Source organism: Camarhynchus parvulus, chromosome 2, assembly GCF_901933205.1.
Source record: "Camarhynchus parvulus chromosome 2, STF_HiC, whole genome shotgun sequence".
In the NCBI taxonomy this organism is placed as follows: Eukaryota; Metazoa; Chordata; class Aves; order Passeriformes; family Thraupidae; genus Camarhynchus; species Camarhynchus parvulus.
Window position 1 is genome coordinate 28,832,613 of NC_044572.1, and position 12,438 is coordinate 28,845,050.

The 12,438-nt window shown below is 35.2% G+C and overlaps 1 protein-coding gene across 5 annotated transcripts in view; it reads right to left on the minus strand.

The window, feature by feature from the left end:
* Window positions 1-12,438, minus strand: part of DGKB (diacylglycerol kinase beta) — a 389,721-nt gene that overhangs the window by 315,984 nt on the left and 61,299 nt on the right. The gene's annotated exons all lie outside the window — the stretch shown is intronic.

Sequence of the window (12,438 nt, forward strand, 5' to 3'; positions counted from 1 at the left end):
CCCTTGCTAAAGAACCTTTTATGCCCTTGACACCTTCCAGACACGAGAGCCTCTAATTTATCCTTGATACCACTGTGCTTCTTTCTTCTGAGCACCACTTCACATCTCTCTAACTGGATGCTGCTCCCTCCCCACAATTGTTTGTTTGTTCCTCTTGGGCTCTGGAATTCCCTAGGGCCTGAGTTTATGCCCTCAAAGATTCCTTGCTCTACCCATTCCAAAGTAACAGCACACCAGCTCACGCACAGCTGTCCTGGCTCCTTTCACCCTTCAGGAGGAGTGTGACCTTCTTGAATATTCCTCCTCCTCTTCTTTCATTCTTGTGATTCAAGAGGACCCATCAGCAGATGCAGTGCTCCTTCTCTGATGAGCGAGGCGTGATCAGTACGTTTCCACTCAGGTCAACAGGCTTTTGAAAAACCCGATAGCATTTCCAGAGTATCTCCTAAACACACAACCATTTATCACTGTGTTTTAACCCATCAAGAAAGTGGTTCTAAACATCTCTCTCTCACACACACAAAAGTGGGGGGAAAAAAATGACAGAATATATTTGACTGTGCCTGGTTGTTCATGCAAACTTTTACTTCTGCTTTGCTCTGGCAGTCAATCTGTTCTCTTCTCTCACAACCATCCTTAGCAGTAGCACTTTGGGCGTCTAAAGAGGCAATCCTCAGAGTGCAATGTATACAAATAATACAGTCCAATCCTTCATTTGAAAAGAAAAGACTCATTCAACTCTAAGCATCTTTGCCTAAGAGCTGCTCACTTTTATACACTGCTAAATTTTAGCCACAGCACTCGGTAAATAGGAAAGGAGAATGACTCTTCACATATCACTAATTGTTGTAATCATCCCAAGTAGAAAAGTAAATATTTTGTAATGGAAATACAGCCAATCTACACTGAAAGAAAATGTAAATCAATGTGACAGTGTCTTATGAGACAATCTGGGCAGTGACTGTCCACTGGTAAAAGGATACCAGCAAACTCACTATCCCCTATATCAAGTCTGTACTAACCAAAGTAGATGTAGAAATTTTAAAATGACACAATTAAGTCAAACACATGAAAGCATTCTCAGGTTTTACTGGAATTCCATTTCAGAAGAGTGTGGGGGCGGGAGGGAAGCTCTCACCTACTCTGCAAGGCAATAATTATTCAGGAAAAAAATATTGTAATGCTTTATTTTTTTCCCCTTCATTTCCTAAACATGCCAGCTTCCTCCAGTCCTGGGACACAAACACACACTCACAGCAAAATAAACTAACCTCACCAAAACAAAAAAACAATGGCAGAAACAAAAGCAAAAAACCAAACACATACATTAAAAAAACAAACAAAAAACTCCAAAAAAACTCACGAAACAAAAACCACCAAAAAACCTCATAAAATAGCTGACATGTAGAGCAGAAATTCAGCTTCTCTCAGCTGTAGTTGCCTCCACCAGTCACCAAATGGTGATAAGGCACTGCAAGTGAAGTGAGCCGAAGCAGGTCCCACTTTCACAGTTCCTAATCCCCCAAGTGCATTATCAACATCCAGTGGAAAAGAAAAGCAGAAACAGCTCAAGGACACAGAAATGGAGGAGGCAGCAGCAGAGATGTAAAAACCAGGGCTGCAGGGGCAGTCAGAGGATGTAAGATGGAGCATAAGACAGACAGTTGCAACTTTCTTCAGCTGCTCTTCTGGTGGTATGTTTGAGGAAATGTCACAAGTATTTCTAACAAAATATTATAAAAAGAATGGACAATAAGGGAAGTTGAATAAGCTCAACTCTGAGCTGAGCTCATCTGATGCACATTTCACTGACTCTTTGATTCTATGGTATAGGAAAAGTCTTACACATAGAGATTGGGATTTTTATTTTAAAGACCTAGTTCTATGTATGACTGAATACGTATTTTAATGCAGCATGAGAACTATATAATTGTTACTAAAGAATTCTCTAGAATATACTATTATATTGGTACATTTTCATATTTCTAAGACTGTTACCACCATAGCATCTACATAACAGAAAAAAAAACCCTATCATATAATGCACAGCTAATTAGCAATGTAGAGCAGTATACAGAAACAACAGTGGTCTAGAACAGAGGGCTGTATCTGAGACTGATAACCCAAATTTTAGTTCTCTAAAAATTAATGTATCTATTTTACAAATTTCTAGAAAACAGAATTATAAGCAGTTTCAATATAGCAAGGTCAAGACAAACAGAAGAATAATTAAAAAGTTCTAGCTCCAGAGGTAGGTAATCTAACTCCTTCAAAGTATGAGCATGTTAGTAGCTATCTGCATATGCCTTCAATGCATCTGCTACAAGGGAAGTGACACAAATACAGCTTAGAGAAAACACACAGAAAATAAATAACAACACCAGAGGTCACACCTCAATAGTAAGAATTATGGTGCACTGATTTTAAACTATACATCATTTTTTCATCAAAAATTGTTCATATCTCAGTATATTTAGAATAAGTAAATATACTTAAGTAAATATACTTAATATAAGTAAATATTCAAAAGGAGTAGGAACAGGCATCTGACAGCATCAGCCTTCCTCATTTACCAATACCTTGCTTCATCATGTTTATCCTCTTAAGTTCAGATCTAATACAGACTAATACAGTCATCTGACAGCATTCAGTATTCATTAATTTTACTAGTCCAGAAACTTTTCAATAGTTTTTACTAAAGACATATTTTCCTGAGCTAAAATTGCCTTGATTTCTTTGTAATGTAAATTCTTTTACTGTACACCTAACAAGGGGCACAGGTCTATCTCATTACTTCAGACTATGAAATACCAGACAATATTTCTCTTAGATTTATATAACACGTCACAGAACTGTAACTTTTACTAAAATGATTTAAGAAATGATGTCATTCCAAGCTACATACTTTATAAGCATTATTATTTACAAGCATTATAAATAATGATGAGTCGTTCATACAGAATAATTTATGTGAAATATATTGTTTTCAATTAAGTGTGATCATCAAATTCACAGAAGTACAATCCTTGGAAACAGCCTCCCAGTGTGAACAGTCACACTTAAAAATTAAGATGTAATGTTGTTTACACCTTCTTCGGTATTTAAAATATGAGACCTTAAAAATTATGACAGTAACAGTTTTGCTTAAGTATCTTCACAGATGAGCACAGAAAGCAGACAGACTCAGTATCAGATTTTATTCTAAACTAAAATTATCTGAGGATTTGGTCCTCTCTTCTTGTAACATTATTTTTTTAATGACCTAGTCTTATATTATAAATCTTAGGTTATGTTTTATACTCCATAGAGAAATTCTGTGGCTTCTGGTAAGGGTGTGCAAAATTGAGGCTCAGTGAACCCCAATCTGTATGAGGCATCTAATGTCATGTTTCCTCAGGCTGTAAATGACCAGGAACAATGGTCCATGTGACCAATGCCAACTCCACATTCCCGCTGCTATATAAAAAGAGGATGACCATGGTGATGTTGATTTTTGTAAAAATAATCACAGAAATATTGCAATATAATGCCAAATATTTAGTAGTAATCCATACACACATAGCCCCCATTACAGAGCTGATTTCTGTTGGGCATATGAGGGAAATAAAAACATTTTTCTTGTACTGGACTTCATTCAGATCTAATGTGACCCTAGCCAGGGTTAATCACTTGGGTCAGAACTGTTTCTCCAGCTACCACTTCAAAGTGCAATTCCTGTAAGTAACTAAGCTGTCAGATGGATTCTGACAGCTACAAATTTAATCATGTTCACAACTGCAATGAGTATTTGCTGCCATATTCAGCATGTAGTCAATAGAAATTTATATAGAAGGCATGCACACTTATAGAAACACACCCATGTTCTAAATTAATGAAGTCCAAGTATTTATGGACTAGGCAGCAGAATATTTTGTATTATGTTAAGATTAGAAGATTGGAAAACACAGAAAAGCAAAAAAAAGTAAACTTTCAAAAATATTTTAAAAATATTTTTGTTTTTAATAATTCTTTATATGAGTAAATTTATGCAAGAGGTGTGACACATTATATTGTATTTTTTAAAAATATAAGTTCAATATGTATTATTCACAATGAAAACCAGCCTTTTTCCAATGGATTAGTAAGTCATAATTCTAGTTGTTATTATATCCATACCAATAAAATATTTACACAGGCACCAAAATGTTTTTAAGGACAGGTACAGGAAAATATTTACAGAGTTGAGACGGAATTTAGGTATGATATAGGTACTAAATCCTCTAATAGTCTGATTGTCCTTTCTCTTGCTTGCTAATGCTATCCTTCACTTCCCACTGGAATAGATTATATACCTCAGCATTGATAAATCTAAAGTAATATGTATTAAAAAAGTCATAGCAATACACTTAAAGTGATGACCAGGGAGCTCATCACTGATGAACTGCCACTCAGAAACATAATAAAAATTTGAATTCTAATCAGAAAAGATCAGCTCAGTGCCTGACAGCATTCAAAAATAAAAGTATTCAGAATAAAACAATGTATTTCATTGTAAAGATCCCTGATATGCTTGCATTCTGAATAACATGCAGAGATTTTTTTGATTTTCAAACTGATTACAGCAGAACTGGAAAAAGATGACAAAAAAGAGCGAACATAAAAAATAAGAGCACACTAGAATTCTTCCATCTTCAAAATGAAACAGGCCTATCTCAGATAGCTGTAAAATAATAAATGTGTACAGAGTGTTGAAACCTGAAGGAACACTCTGGACATCCTCAGTCTATTCTTCTGTTCTTTTTGTGATAATCACTGGGGACACCATACATAGTCCAGACAGACTTTCATCCAGCAAAGCTATCCTTATGCTTTTAAGAAGGATGAAGAACGATCCCTTTCACCTGCCCCACTAATAGTACCTTGATAAGGATATATATAAACCACAGTGAACTTTCAGTACTGAAAGTGTGCTGAAAAAAACCCAACAAAAACCCCGAGCAAATAACACCCCCTCCCCCCCACCCAAACAAATTAACAAAACCAGACAAACTGATGAAGAGAAATTCTTTTTCTCTGCAAAAAATAACTAAATGCTACAATGTTTACCACACTATGTAATGTGGGTGTTCACTTGCCACATACACAACACATACTTCCCACAAAAACAGAGAAGCGGCATACAAACAAAGTATTTTACTGGCAACATATAGTTTTCAAAAAATATCTAAATAATAACCAATGAAAATATTCCTTTTAGTTGTAATTGTGCTTGCCATCATTTATAGAATCCAACTTCAACTATATTGAGGAATGTAATTGCATAATCAACTCTTCAGAAGAATCCATCTACAATACACAATATTCCTCTCCATGATAAACTTAATGATCATGCGTAAGGTCTTCATCATGCTATTTACAACCATTTTAAGGTCTTTAATAGTATTATGAGGCTTTTAAATTATTACGACAGAATGGTTATGCAGTCATGAACTACCCTTCCCTCCTGTTCTTCCATTCTCTTAGGCTATCTTTAAAAAAGATTCAGTGGAGTATGTGTTAAATCTGAAGAATCAATGACAACATCATTGAAGGCAAGGTAAGACTCAGTATTATCTTCTTTTCTTCAACACCCACAGGTTGAAAATCATTACCACAGCCATTCTGCCTTCAAATGCTTGATTTTTTAACAGTTTAAAATCTCTCCGAACTTTGTGCTTTGCACGAGGAACTTTCCTTTAAACAGCCACACTATTTCTTGCAAATCCCTAAAACATTTAAATGGCTGTAGAAGACACTGGTTTAAGGTGTTTGAGACATTCAGGTTATATAAAGAAAGTAAACACACAAGGTTAAATGCATCTCTGTACACTGTCCACATGTCCTTCATACATAGAGCTGGATGAAAATAAATTTTGATATTAACATGCAATAATTATCTACACATGTGAGTAATGTTCATTTGTTATTATGAAGCATAGTTATGAACATACACGTTGATATGAAAAGCACAAGGTTCAGAAACAAGATCTCATACTGGAATATGGGCATCAAGTTCCCTGAAGAGGAACAGCATTTCATTCCTTCATGGGTTAATAATTTGCTCTCAGCTTAAAAGAGTTGGCACCTGCTCTGTCAAATACATATTTGCATTTCCAAAGAATGAGAGCAGCAAACAAGACCAGGGGAGGAGTAATGAAACTTTTCCTGAATAAATTTTAAAACTCTATATGGGGAAGGGATGAAGCATTTGAATCTGAATGAAAACTGCAGAACGCGACAAGAAATATGTACAAGAATTGGAAAACCTTTCCTGCTTGTGATGCTCTCCAGTGAAAATTGGCCAAGAATGTAAATAATGCAAGACAAACTGGAGCTTGACCGAATAGCAAACCCAAAGAGTTGTAACCTGTCAGGATACACAGATTTTGATCTGATTTTAGTACAAATAAACAAAGCTGTAATGTCTAAGTTCTACAACTGCTGTCATTAAGTCCATGTTTCACAGTAGTTTATTTTAGATTTAGCAAATAATGCTTTTATTTAATTTTACTTTAAGATGGTAGATGAATTATCAACAAATTACAGCTCTCAAGGTTTCTAGATGATGAAAGCATTCTTCCACCCCCATAGGAATCGTTATCCTTTTAGTCAGGGTCCTGGACTAATCATGCAGAACTCACTGTCTCCATATATCATCACATTAGGGTACTGAAAGGGTCATCTCTTCCTTTAGATGGACAGCACTTTGAGTCACAAATGTAAGATCCAACATGAAAAAGCTTCATGAAGCGACAAGTTATCAGGCATGTGCCCTGAACTAAGGTCAGAGGCAGTAAGGCCTAAACCCTGTAGGAGTGCTCTTAAAAGTATACAATTTTTTTCTATAGCTCACATATTCTTATTAGTTTCCTTTGCAGTTACCTGCCTGTTAAACTCCACTGAAATACGACTGAATATGTTCCAGAAAACCATAAGATTCTACAAATTCATCTGTCATTGACAGATGACCTACCCTGACTTCAACAGCTCAGCAGATCGAAATAAGAACAGACAAAAATTCTTAGAAGAGACTTGTTCAAGTTCTTGTTCACTGAATAGGCAACTAGATATAAGTACTGGAGCTTCATCAAGACTCTTTTTCTCAATGCCAAAAGAGATATGTAAAAATCACCACCCTGGTGTACTGTGCAATACAGGATAGAAAAATATACTGAACACTCATACAAGCTGGTTTTGTAGTTTCTGGGTGAATATTTATAGGAAAAAGTCTGAGAACATAAAGCTTTTCTACGAGGAACTATTTTGAATTTACAAAAGCAAAACATTTCATAACTGAACATGATATTTTACAATGTGAGGAAAAGAAAATAACCACTTGGCATTTTAAATTTAAAGAGGAAGTAAAAGAACACTCTTATCAGAGTACTATACTGTTTTTAACAACATCTAATATTCAAAGCTGGGAGTTTTCCCAGGATTCCTCCAGTCATTCTACTTCTAAGAAATAAGTTGTTTCAACAGCACTAAGCCTAACAAAGGGCAGTGCAAATTTTTATATCTCTGTTATATGAGATCATCTATTGCTTAGAAGGTTTGAATTCTTTGACATAGAAGCTGTCAGGCTGTTTAAACCCAAACATTTTCATTGGTGCTTTTAAAGTAAAAACAGACAAAATGACCCACTGTACTTCCTGAGCAGAAGCAGCTGCAGTACTACACAATTTTAAATTTACAACAGCATATGAAGACAAACGTTTTCACAGATCCAGTAGTTTTTCAATGTGTATGATATGTAGAACAAAGTAAACCTAAATGCATAAGGCTTCAGATTTTCAAAGTAAATCCAGGATTTCTAGAAAAGTCTGTAATTTTATTTTTCATTAAAAAGCATTGCTGGAATATTTTATATTAAAAACGAATTAAGACAGACTTTTTGGTATAAACATGCCATTGTTATGTTTTTGGGACATGAAGAAAAATATAAATGCTCCAGACTACTTGTTTATTTAGATATGTTTAAAAATAGGTCCTTTGATATTTAACTTCTGGTACATGGCCCATTCTAATGAACTACTGTTTTAAGGCTATTTTACTCTGTGTTTATATTCAGTAATGCATTGAGAAGACTTGACACTGTCTTAGGAGTTCAATTCTTCCTTACCTTCCTAGCTGAGAAAATATCCAAGGGTATAATTTATCTCACACAAAGACGGATGTCTCAAAATTGTATTTTAAACTGTGAACAAGCCACACCAGCCAGGCACCCTTTATAATGAATTGAGAGACCTGGATACATTCAGAATGTGCTTCAACTGACCTATAAAGGATGCTCATCTTAAAATTAAAATTTCCCCCAGCAGGTGCTTTTGACTTTCCATTAGTAATAACAGGAGAGACAGAAGGTAGCCAGATGGTATTCAGCTATTGAACAGAAGATAGAATAGACACACTAATATATATTTTTAACATTTTAAAAACTTTATTTCTAAATTATGACCAAGCTATCAAAATCCAAAGAAATCAGCAAAGTAGAGATATTGAGTAAAATATTCTAGGGGTGTACAAAAGCAGTAATGTGGTTATAGAAAGGAGATTAAATCAATTTCACATCTATAAACCTAAACCTTTTCAATGAATTTTAAATTTTAGAAAAAGGTTTTCATTGATGACTAAATAGAAAAAAATAATTGAAAAAAATTTTAAAAGGTAAGAATTCTATTTCCCTTTGCTTGCTTAATTCATTCCTGCTTGTAATCACGAATCTTTCAGTTTTCACCTACTTCAGTATCAGTTTTTTTGGCTATAAATGTTATCTCTTTTTTTTTCTTTATTCTCATTTTTCTTTCTTCCTTTCTTAAAACCTATTTCTGGCATAATATTGTCTCCCATTCACTTGATTAATTCATAAATTCATGCAGGAAACAGGACAAAATCCACAATTAAAGAGGCAAAAGCAGCAACAGACCCTTGAGTCTAGGGACACAGTGGTTTATATTCTTATGTCTAGGCCATAGGCTCTAGATTTAGAAGAAAACACTATTTTTCCTTTCAGAAGACAAGACAGCAAAATTTGCTAATTTCACACCACCTAAGATTTTCTCCTAGGTTGATACAGCTGCCTTACTATTCGCCATTCCTCTAATTCACTTAAAGTTAGCTTTTCAGTTCTCTAAGACCACAAACATACAATTATGTCACTGCATGGAAAAGCCACATACACTTCAAGAGCATCCAGGATTGATTTCAGGTAATTTCCAAACTCAAACCAGTGTATAAATCAAAAGTGTCCACCTGGGGAAAATTTAGACCAAAGAGAATGAATCTGACTCATTGCTTTTTCTTTACACAATATGTTCTAAAGGACAAAGGAGAAAAGAAATTTCTATTAACTGTGTGAGTTTTCCCCATTGCCCAACTAAACCACCAACACATGGGAATGCTTCAAAATAACCACAAGGCAACCCAAAAGGCAAGCAAAGCACCATATCACAGCAGAAAGCTCACAGATTTGGATGCACCAACATAAACTTTTGTGAAAATTTTCATCACATCTCTTGAGATTGTTACTACTGCAAGGACTAGAGAGTGAGCTTCCTATTACAGCTACTGAGCACTAGACATCTCACTGAATGTCTAATGAAGAAAAAAAGATAACAATTTCAAACCAAGTAATCAAAAAGCAGCTGAAAACCAACCTAAAGATAATTAAGTAATTCATGGCATTTGTATAGCTAACTATTTCTGCCACCATAAGAAAAGTCATTCCTAAAATCCTTAACAAAGAAGAAAGAAGTATCTAGAGTTCATTCTTGTCATGATTTACTACAGTAAACAACAAACATCTAAAAATAAAAAGCTAATCATTCCCCAGAATTGGAAGTCTAATTAGCAACACTGAACTGACAAACATGTCTACAACTCTGCTTCTCTTTATTTACTTTTTAAAAAATTGTTTAGGGCAAAACAATAGTGCCAGAGTTGTACACTCACATTCCAAACATGTATTAAGGGGTAGGACAAGAAATAATTTAACAGCCTCCAAATACTTACATTTGTTAAGCTTTTAAACTTGTGGCAAACTAACTATATCCCTTCAGGGCTAAACTGCTGCAAACATTGTTCAGAAAAGTCTTATTTTCTTCAGAAACAATTAAAAAAGAAAATGTGTTCTACATTGCATAAAGCTGTTTTACAGGGTGTTTGGGGACAGCTACTCATCTCAATTCCAACTAAATAAATATTTATTTCTCAACTTCCTGAATTAGCCTAAATACTTTACCTGCGTAAGTTCATTTTTATCCATGGCAAGAGCATTATTAGTGTACTGAAAACTAGGTCAGGTTGACAAAATCAAGATATCAGTTTCAAAGCCCAAATCTTTATTTTTTTTCACTCTTTTAGGCAAGGTATTAAAAATAACTACAAACATCAAACTCTTCTCAGTGGGACCCAGCACGTCACTTCTTCAGCTTTCCAGTACTGTCAATTTGCTGGTTTAGCTACAAAAGAAGTCTCTGAAGAGAAAATTATTAATAAAGTACTGTTATGAAAAACTGATACTATGGACAAGTAGTTGTCTTAAGTCTTCTATTACTGTTACTAATTATTTTGTAAGTGCTACAGGAAACAAAAAACTGACTGAAGAAACAGCTGAAGGTCAAGAGGGTCTTTACATGGAATTCTTGTCATAAAATGTTTGTTTCTAACCTTGTATACCAACTTCTATTGATTAACCTGGCTGTGGCATGCTATAATTCCTTCAGAGTAACACCTGGAACCTAATCTACACAAGTGTAAAAGAAATTGGGAATTACATCCAGAGCAAGGTGTAGTCCATATTCTTAATATCTTTTTCACTTTAGACAGTAATGCAAAGCTCAGGTGGGAATCCCTGAAGCAGGCTGCAAACTTTACTTGAAAGGAATAAGCTGTAGGGAGCTTTCAGGAGGCCAGTATGCTTTTCTTCCACAGCATTTCATGGTGTTGATGTCTCTCAGATTTGACTGGGAGGACTTTATCATAACTTAAAAATAAACATAAAAATCTTTCACAAGGAGCTTCTTCTTTCCATAGGTAGAATTCTGGCTGAAATCCTCTTGATTCAGCACACCAAACCACAGAACAAGACCAACTGTTTCTGTAAGCCACTCTCTCCTAACTGTCACCACTCTTCCATAATTCCACATACAGATGGAAATGTTTCATCATCCACTTCTCATTGAGGCCTTAAAAAGACTTGTTAAAATTGTATGCAGAAGGCTTATGATCTAATAGAGGTCATAACAATTCAAAGAGAATGAAACATCATGTATTATCTATACTCAAGGAGCATCTGCACGATGCTCTTAGTCACACAGTTTAGTTTTAGTTAGTCCTGTGAGGAGCAGGGAGTTGGAATCAATGATCTTTATAGATCACTTAAACCTTGAGATATTCCATGATTCTATGCTATATGCTGTTAGTTTTTATTACACTAAATATAATGCATGACTTTAAGCTATTACCATTCATTCTATATGCGCCACTCACAAGAACTCAGTGCTGCTGACATGCACACACAAAACACAAGAAGCCCAGTCCAACTATTCAGCCAGGTGACTGAAGTTTTCCAGTATTAACCTATTACTACCTTTACTCCCAAATGGGCTATTTACACTCTGCTTTATCAAAATGTTGTTCTAACAGGTTTCCTACAACTCTCTTATCATTCTCTTCATTCCTGTTCCACTGATCTCATTCCACAGACAAAGGGTACCTAGACCCATCCTATAGCGACACCTGAATGACAGTTCCAGAGCAGAAACAGCGCAGAACCTCCTTATAAGTAAAAACCTAGTATCTAGTGCTCTTTAAAACAATTAACTTTATAACTTTCATACTGCATGAAGTCTTAAAAATATCGGTTCATTCATGCATTGCTACTGAATACTGTTCAAGACACCTATAGGTGTTTATAAAAGATTATTTCAGCTGGTACATAACCATTCATATATACTTCTTCCTTAAAAAGTATAAGAAAGGAGGTTTTTCCTAAACCTGCCTAAGAACAGCAACATCTGATGTTTGCAGGCCCCTAAATTAGATTAACAATTGTACACAAATATTTCAAATTCACAGTGTAAAACATATCGCTCCACAACCATTTCAGACCATTGGATAATTGTTCCAGGTCTTCCCTGCCACGATAAACAACAAAGTCCTTCTACCTTGACGAATGAACAAGAGGCAAGAGAAGCCCCTGGAGGAAAGTGCTGCTTTGTGATGCCCCATGTTTCTTGATGCTTGTTTTCCTTCTGTACTAGATAGACATTTCAGGCTCTGAGTAATACTGGATTACCACTTTGGAGAGAAACAAGGGACTTATTTCCTGTCATGTTATCCATAAAGCATAGCACAAGTCCAGTCATTTGGGAATGCATATTAGGTTCTTGCTATGGATTTTTTTTCCCGGACGCATAA